The sequence below is a fragment of the Limulus polyphemus genome, unplaced genomic scaffold, assembly GCF_000517525.1.
Source record: "Limulus polyphemus unplaced genomic scaffold, Limulus_polyphemus-2.1.2 Scaffold1966, whole genome shotgun sequence".
NCBI lineage: Eukaryota > Metazoa > Arthropoda > Merostomata > Xiphosura > Limulidae > Limulus > Limulus polyphemus.
The window spans coordinates 119,077-128,896 of NW_013667576.1; the positions used below are offsets into that span (position 1 = coordinate 119,077).

Below are 9,820 nucleotides of genomic sequence, written 5' to 3' on the forward strand. Positions count from 1 at the left end.
GGATTGACCGTCACATTATAACGCCCCCACGGCTGAAAGGGGCGAGCGATGTTTGGTGAACCTGAAAATACTACAGTGTTAGCAGTACTCAGTTAGGAACTATGAACTAAATAAACTTGATGGAAACCTGTTCAAGAGCTAGTGGAAACATAGAAAAATTGTGTGATCTAATGATTGAACTATAATTGTTCATGAAGTATGAATAAACTTAAACGCAATTCATTTAAGAAGAAAAAAAAAGAGTTTGGTTTAATTTTTACGCAAAGCTACACGAGCGCTACCTGTACTAGCCATCCTTAATTTAGCAGTGATAGACTATAGAGAGGACAGCTAGTCAATAACGCCCACCGTCAACTCTTGGGCTACTCTTTTACCAACGAATAGTGGGATTGACAGTCACATTATAACGCTTCCACTGCTGAAAGGGCAAGCATATTCGGTGAGAGAGTAAAGACAAAAAAAGAAAATACTAATGTTCGCTATAATAGTCATAAGAGCCGAGTTCAAGGAAAGCTGAAGACCAAAGTAACCATCCAGAGATTAAACTGTGTGTGTGTGTGTGTGTGTGTGTGTATGAAAGAGACATAAAGAGAGGAACACGTCTAAAAATGTGTCTGTGACTTGAATTGTTTTTCAAAAGAAGTCATAATACTTAACGAAGACTTCCCAGTGCATCTCGTACCAGTTATTACATCTCAGAATTATTCCCAAAAGTCCGGTGCTACAAGCACAAATTGTTAAAGTGTGTTGACAAAATAGTAGTGCTGAAGTTAACTAGGAGGAAAGTTAAAATGCTCAGACGCAAAAATAAAAAGTTAAGAGTGGCGGTTCTCATGAAATTGCTTAATAACGAAGCAAAAAGTAAAATAACACCTCAGTATTCTATACAATAAACAGGCTTAGATATGTTATTTTCTGTGAAATTCAATTCAATAATGTGACAATATACTATATAAAAATTGTAAACGTAAAAGGAAACACAAAGAACGGGTTTAAGCTCTTTTTATTAATACCCGGATTGACTGAATCAGAATTCTTTCAGCAATTCTTTAAAAGGAAGTGAGAATCGCATCTGACTAATTGCGGAGTGAAGAGCAATAATTTATATCTTTGATCATCCAAGGTTACATACTTAAATACCTATCATGAATGTCGTCATCTGATTAATCTCAACTCACTCACATTCCAAACTAGTATCAAAAATGAAATCTCGTCTGACTAATCTTCATTCACCTTGTTCTTAATACACTGCAAAGATTAAAGGAAGTATTTAATCTGTCTAATCTTGGCTCATTCACATTCCAAACTAGTATCAAAAATGAAATCTCGTCTGACTAATCTTCATTCACCTTGTTCTTAATACACTGCAAAGATTAAAGGAAGTATTTAATCTGTCTAATCTTGGCTCATTCCGTTTTCAATACAACTGAAAAATGAAAAGAAGAATTTCATCTAAGTAGTAAGTGAAGAGCCACTGGATCGAGTTTTATACTGAAAAAGCTTAAAATTTGACTTACCTCTAAAAAAGTTTGTAAAATAAACACCTCGCTAGTGTTGTGGTTATTTCAGCCAGAAGTTTAAAGCGTTTTAAAAACACAATTCACGGAAGTTTAGATAACTTGGTTGGCCTATCAACCATAATATTTTCTTAAATAAGTAAAAGTATAATGAGAAAGACATGCCATAGAAATCTCTCCTTTAAAAATTAAATATATTTCGCTAAGGTTGCATAACTGGTAACATCGTTGTTTAACCATAAGCTCCAACGATGTTGGTTCATTATGATGGTACATAACGTTTTATGCTGGCAAATAGTGATCAGTTGATCTACTAGTAATGTGTGTGTGACTTTAAGTCACAATAAGATTGATAATTTATCATTATTTTTTTATGCAAGTCTTTTTTCACTAGTCATATATTATTAGTTTCTAATAAGAAAGAAGATAATAGCATCTCAACCACAAACCCTGTGCGCCGCTAGCCCCTCCTGACGAGGCTTTTCGCTCAGCTTATGAAGTCAACTGGGAATGTGATACAAAATGTCTTTGTGGAAACGTTTTCTATATCAATAATTTACAGTACTGAGCGAAAGGAAGTGGCACACGGCGCACAAGGTCTACGCAAGTTAATATGTTATTCTTATTTTTTCCTTACTTGAAACCTGTAGTATAGGGCCAGTAAAGAAAGATTTGTAAAAATAAATGAATAAATATCAATTAACAATCGGCAGTTGATGCATTATCTTATTTTCAATTATTTTAGAAATGTAGCATTTATTTTGCATGGCTGAAGAGTAAACGAGCCAACTAGTTATATTTTTACTTCAAACAAATCCAAAAATAAATAATTGTGAAACTAGGATTAAACAAAAAGTCTGATATAAATCCGTTTATGCTTGAGAGAATTTTCTATTTCTATACTACATTGACTTATTTTAATGATGTCAGAGAACCTGTAATATTGTTCGTTTTAAAAATACGAATTTTCTGAAAATGCTAGCTTAAAAATCGTAGGTTAAACGTCCTTTTCTGTAACCTACATAATTACACCAAATTTTCAGAACGAAACAGAACGACTTAAACTCTGGAAAAAATACATTACCGCTAAAAGTTGGAAAACGCATTACAGGGATTATATATATATATATATATAACCAAAACATGAACAAGGTTCAACTGTGGATATGAATAAGAAAACACTGGAATATCCTTTTCTTTTAGTTAATTTATTATACTGATTTCTGACTTCAGAGGTCACTCTTCAGGAAATATTTTTTACTGAGACTTACAGAAAATAACATATAAATGAAATATAAAAGGGAATAATAACATATAAATGAAATATAAAAGGGAATAATAACATATAAATGAAATATAAAAGGGAATAATAACATATAAATGAAATCTTAAACTGGCCATTGTACCCGATAAAGTATTGTGGAGTTAACTGGAAACTATTCTACAGAAAAAATTTGGTTATTAATGTTTACGAGAATAAAATATAGCATTCACTATTTTCATCAGCATCTCTTTCACTGGTTACTTCCTTTCCTCGATAATATACCAAAGCACCATATTAGGTCCAAATGTAGCCAAAAGGTTGGTCGTGAATGCAGTTGGCCATCTTTCATCTGCCATCAGTTCAAAATTATGGAAATCTATGCGCAGCCAACTCTTCTGTGGCTTTACACGAAAATATGAGACAAACATTATAAAATATGGTGGCAATAGAAACAAAATTATATTTCATTCTTATTGGTGAACATCACATTTAGCATCAAACAAAACAAATGGCTAAAGTACATGTTTGTGCTGCCATCTGGCGAGCGTTGATAAAACCTCATAGCGATACTTAAAAAAAAATGAAGATACTGCGCTGAACAGCAACAATATATATATTAAAAACTTTCAGGTTGCCTGCATATTTTTAACATAAAAAAAAGCTGAAGAATATTTTTACCATTCATTTAAATTTCTTTCATTATTTCAAAAAATACTTATGTTATTTTTACTAATTACTGTGAATGTTATTTACTATTAGAATTTCTTAAAATATTAATGCAATTTAACAAAGTTTAACAAAAATTAGAAGCGAGGCAATGAAATAATAAAAGAATATTCAAAACTAGGAGGAAAATAACCAGAACCTAATAACTCCACGTGACATCTTCCATAAAAATACAAAAAAAAAGAAATAAAAAAAACACTTACATGCTCACATTTTTATGCGAAATTTTTCCAATATTTTGACAACATTTTACTTGATTTGTCTTTAGTGTCATTATGTGTATCTTCAGTAATTGTTTTGTAATAGAAATAACAATTTTTTATCTGTTTTTTTTTCAACGTTAAGTGAAGATTGCTATTTTTAGTTCTTGATAACTTGAAAACGTTAAAAAAGTATCACATACAATAGTCGGTATTATTTGAAAACACTTATATTGATAACTGATAGCATATTTCGTGCAGTTTAATAGTATAAATAGTGTCTCAACCACTACTGTATCTGTCGTTTCCCAGCTGGTCTGATGAGCCCTGGTATTGGACGAAAGGCCTCGTTGGCACTGGATATTACAGATATAATGTGGCTGTGATATTGTTATACATTCTTCTTTACGTCCACTCTTAGGTTATTCGAATTAAAACCGTCATAATTCAAATAAGGGGATAATTATTACTCCATCTAATAAACACCATGTGTGAAATTTCATGTGATGAACATTTTTAGCTGATGATGATGTTTAATCGGGGATTTTTATAATCACATTTTGTTTTACTCAACTTAGTACAAAATATAATCTTCGAGGTTGTGCTGGTTTATATGTTATAACGTTTTTTTTAATAATTCTCTGGAAATGAATTAATAAGATTTGAAAAACAACTCTGTGGTTTGTATCTCAATGAATGAAACTTATCCGTTCGAAGTGTAATATCACTAGCACTCACTAGATGGCAATACCCTAGAGACATTATGTTCTCATCAATTCTAAAAAGAATGTGAAGAAGTTTGTACAAATATGTCGCCCTCAGGCGGCTCAGCGGTACGTCTCAGGGCTTACAACGCTAAAAATTGGGTTCCGGTATCCGCGGTTGGCAGTCTATAGATAGCCCATTGTGTATCTTTGGGCTTAAAAACAAACAAGTAAACGAGTATGTTTTATCTTCTTTGTTTATATTGTCTTCTTCTTATAGAGGCCCGGCATGGCCAGGTGGATAAGGCGCTCGACTCACAATCAGAGGGTCGCGGGTTCGAATCCGCATCCCACCAAACATGCTCGCCCTTTCAGTTGTGGTGGCGTTATAATGTGACGGTCAATCCCACTATTCGTTGGTAAAAGAGTAGCCCAAGAGTTGGCGGTGGGTGGTGATGACTAGCTGCCTTCCCTCTAGTCTTACACTACTAAATTAGGGACGGCTAGCGCAGATAGCCCTCGTGTAGCTTTGCGCGAAATTCCAAAACAAACAAACTATTCTTCTTATAGACAACACCTTGATTAGACCTAGTCCTGAAACACAAGTATAAATACAACACTACTATCGCGACTATCTTCTGGACGTGCAGACAAATGCTACAAGATTACTTAGCTTCTTTCTCATGTAGACATGCCACAACATTATTAAGTTTCTTTCTCATGTTTAATTAGATATTACATCACTATTAAGCTTTGCTTCTCATGTGCAGACACTACGACATGCTGTTTTCGCGTGTACAGTTTTTACACGACTACCCAGCTTTATCATGCAGTTGCTACACCAGCAACTACGTTTTTTTATTGTGTTTTTTTTTTTTTATCAAATACAGATGCTAAAATTTTGTTTGAATGAAGTTAAGCACAAAGGTACACAATGGATTATCTGTGTCCTGCCCACCACGAGTATTAAAACCCGGCTTCTAGCATTGTAAGTCCGCAGACAGACCGCTGTGCCACTGGGGGGCGATGCTAATAGTAATTTAGTTCAGAGTAACCAAACTAAAACTATTATTAGACGGTCTATGAAAATAGTTCAAGTGTATAGACAACACATTTTATTAAAAACATGCACATACAGATATGCCTTTTAATTGTGATCTAAATTATTATTCAAGGCAGCTCATAGAATTAAACGGTATGATCGTAAATCATAAATTCTTTAATTTCGAAACGGATAAATAATAAATCTCAATTTGTGAAATTAGCTTGTTTCGTAATTGAAAATCTTAAGACTTGAATGTTCTATGGCCTTTGACATAACTTTTTGTAATACTTAATAATAAGGCAGTCCCCCCCCCCAAGAGTTTGCTGATGTATTTTAGTAAACTTGACAATTATTTAAATATGGATGGTGGGACTGCGATACGTCTACGGACGCTAAAATCCGGGATACGGTTCCCGCGGTGGGCACGGCAGATAGCCCAGTGTGGCTTTACTCTAAAATAACTAAACAATCAGATACATCACTGAAGATGATGTAAAGATGAACTTTCCTCATAAGGTAAAAGACATCTAGATGTCAGGGGATTGGATTTCCTTAGATTTATCTAAAAATTAACCCTTTAATAGGAAGTGGGAAGATTGAGAAATTAAAAATGGATAAAATCCAAGTAACTAAAGAGTATTTCCCCAAGATTTTAAGAGAGCTCAAAGATGAGAATTGCAAACCTCTGTATTTCATATCTGGTAGGTTAATAGACAGTGGAAAGGTGCCTGAGGATTGGACAGTTCCTAATGTTACCTCAATTTTTTAAAGGCGATGGGGTCGAGTTCCTCTGGAAAATCTAAAGAGTCTAATAATAAAAGATCCACAAAATAGTTTTGTGAAATATAAAATCATAACAGAAAGTCAAAACGAGTTCATCAAAGAGAAATATTTCCTTTCTATTTAGTTACCTTTTTTTTTCAAGGATGTAACTTGTTATCTGGACTTTAAATAGTATGAGGACTAATGCACTTAGGTTTACAAAAAAACCTTTCGATAAAACGTCACACAAAACATTAACTAAGAAAATCACATCGATAGGAATTAGGGAAAGACTAGAACTGCATTGTAGGTGCTTGAAGTCCAGTAAAACGGGGCTGTTGTTGCTGGTGACGTTCTTCAGAGGTCAATACTTGGATCATTGTTGTTGTTGTTGTTTTCGTATTTACATAAATAATATCACTATGGGCATAATTAGTGACTTAATGAATTTTTCTGATGACATCAAACTTTTACGTATCTCTAACTGTATTGAGAATGTTGTGGTACTACTGAACGTCATATATCAATTACAATGTTGTGGTACTACTGAACGTCATATATCAATTACAATGTTGTGGTACTACTGAACGTCATATATCAATTACAATGTTGTAGTACTACTGAACGTCATATATCAATTACAATGTTGTGGAACTACTGAACGACTTATATCGTTTAGAATGTTGTGATACTTCTGAACGACTTATATCAATTAGAAGGTTGTGGTACAGCTGAACAACTTATATCAATTATAATGTCGTGGTACTACTGAACGACTTATATCAATTAGAATGTTGTGGTACTGCTGAACGACTTATACCAATTAGAATGTTGTGGTACTATTGAACGACTTCTATCAGTTAGAATGTTGTGGTACTATTGAACGACTTATATCAGTTAGAATGTTATGGTACTACTGAACGACTTAAACCAATTAGAATGTTGTGGTACTGCTGAACGACTTATATCAATTATTATGTTGTGGTACTATTGAACGACTTATATCAGTTAGAATGTTGTGGTTCTACTGAGCGACTTATATCAATTGGTAAGTTGGGCAACTATTTGGCAAATAACTTTAAATTATATTCAGTGCAAATTTATATCATTTGGATTGTCATTAATTTACATCCCACGTTTAATATAGACGGACACTCACTGACTAAAGAAAAGAATCGTCTTTAATGGTAGATAAGTTCCTGAAGTCATCGAAGCAAAACTACGTTTTTAGTAGCAAAGCTAATAGACTTTTAGGGTTTACCTATAGTCACATTTATTACAAGTCAAAAGATACAGTTGATCTGTCTATACAAATGACTAGTTAGGCCTCACTTGGAATATTGTATACAGTTTCGGTCTCCTTGTTTAAGGAAAGATCCTAACTCGTTGGAAAGAATTCAGAGGAGGGCTATTAGGGTGATTCTTGGGATGGAAAGGTTATTATTTTAGGGTGATTCTTGGGATGGAAAGGTTATTATTTTAGGGTGATTCTTGGGATGGAAAGGTTATTATTTTAGGGTGATTCTTGGGATGGAAAGGTTATTATTTATGTCTTGTGAAAAGGCAGGTAAGAGGTGATATTATTGAAGTTAATAAGATTATCCTCGGATTAATCGGATAAAGGATTATGATATATTTATGCTACGTTCTATAAATAACAGAAAGAGAGAACACAAGTTTAAGATTTGAAAAAGACAGGTTAGGCTCCAGTTAAGACATTTGTACTTTTCTAACACAATGCTTGGCTCATTCAATAATTTAACTTGTTACCATGCTGAGCTTATGTGTTAATATCATTCACGATCTCTTTAGAAACAACTCAAAATGTATATTTTATTGAATGTGAAAATTGGGCTAATCTCATCCGTTTATCATATAATTCCAATCACATTGAATACGTTAGTCTTTTACACGAATATGTTGACACGTATTGATTGTTATTTTATGGTGTACAAACTTATAATTTTACTGTTTTAAACACTACACTTTATAATTATAAGCTTTTCACATCCATTTGCTTAATATATTGCTATAAAATATTTTCATTATTATATTGCTCCGAGTCGTTAACGACTTAAATTTTTTTATGACTTTAATCATACGTACGTGCATATATCAGCTTTCCATAGAGCTAATTAAATTCAGTAAACATGTTTTACTTTGTATTATACATCTTAACTGTGACTGTGTACGCATGCTCCACCATTGAAATAATCGATAAAACCTTCTATAAATTTATACCCAAAGATTGGATCGATGAACTTCTGTCAATTTACCATTCTCTTGTGTTCCTCGTGCCTTACCTCCACCCATATACATACCGTATAACAAAGTCAAACTAATTTGTCATCAGTTAGGTCAGAAATTTGGTGAAGTGACTGATATTATCCAAACAAGATGGCTAACAGTGAAGGACATTTAGGATGGATAAAATATAACTGTCACTCTCATTCTTCCTGAACATTTTTAGAGTACTTATGCATTAGAAAATCAATACGGATTAGTTTGATATAATTTGTAATTAGCAGATTGTCTGAAGAAATTAATCTTGTATTAGAAGTAAAAGGGTTTCGTAAGAACAAAATTCACTGTAGTGAGATCTAAATCCTTTGATGATTTATTAAGAGTCCCTTATAAAAAATATTATTTTAAACTACTATTAAAATGAGGTGAGCATTGAGTATTAAATTAAATAAGGGTGTCACTAATTAATGATGTATTGACTAGAATCTATTGATAAATTGTTATCAAATTTGAGGGTTCTGAGTTACATAAATTCATATTGCGGTCATTAAGATTTATTTGAGATTTGACCATTGTAAATATCTCAGATATTTAAAAAAATAAAAAGTTAATACGAATGAGGAAATTGTACAATTATCTTGAAATGTTAATTTTGGGGTTTCTTCTCGCTCCATGGCCAGGTGGATAAGGCGCTCGACTCGCAATCTGAGGGTCGCGGGTTCGAATCCCAAACATGCTCGCCCTTTCATCCGTGGGGCGTTATAATGTGACGGTCAATCCCACTATTCGTTGGTAAAAGAGTAGCCCAAGAGTTGGCGGTGGGTGGTGATGAGTAGCTGCCTTCCCTCTAGTCTTACACTGCTAAATTAGGGACGGCTAGCGCAGATAGCTCTCGTGTAGCTTTGCGCGAAATTCAAAAACTAACAAACAAACAAACAGATGATGCTCTTTTTCAAGTCTGTCTTTCAAATTATGTTATTCACATTCATTTTCAACTTATTATCTTTGGGGAGGGTCGTTTTCAGGTTTGTTTTTGATAAACTGGAGCTTTTTGTTTATTTTAAAGCTTGTTCCAAACTAACTAATATTCCTCTTAAAATTTGTTTCAGGTTGATTCATTTTTAGGTACATTACGAACTAATATTTATTTTTCTAAACACTTCAAGCTTGTGTTTGATTTCGGTTTCACTTCAAACTAATTTTTCTTCTAATTTTTCAGTCTGACATTACTGTTCATTTCGGAACCGTTTAGAACTAATAAATCCTCTTTAAAGTTTCCTCGTTTGGGCAAACTTGTTTAGATCGTTGTAAGTTTACGCTTATTTTGGAAGCTTTCAATGCGACACTTTTTCCAGAAT

General features: G+C 33.3%; 1 protein-coding gene across 2 annotated transcripts in view; it reads right to left on the minus strand.

The window, feature by feature from the left end:
* Positions 1–9,820, minus strand: part of LOC106465509 (regulator of G-protein signaling 3-like) — a 77,658-nt gene that overhangs the window by 53,346 nt on the left and 14,492 nt on the right. Inside the window, exon 2 of one of the 2 annotated variants that reach the window (XM_022393420.1) lies at positions 1,234–1,364. The exons of the other annotated variant lie outside the window; for it this stretch is intronic. The gene's annotated coding sequence lies outside the window, so the exon portion shown is untranslated. The remainder of the gene's footprint in view (positions 1–1,233; positions 1,365–9,820) is intronic. 2 annotated transcript variants of the gene reach the window in all.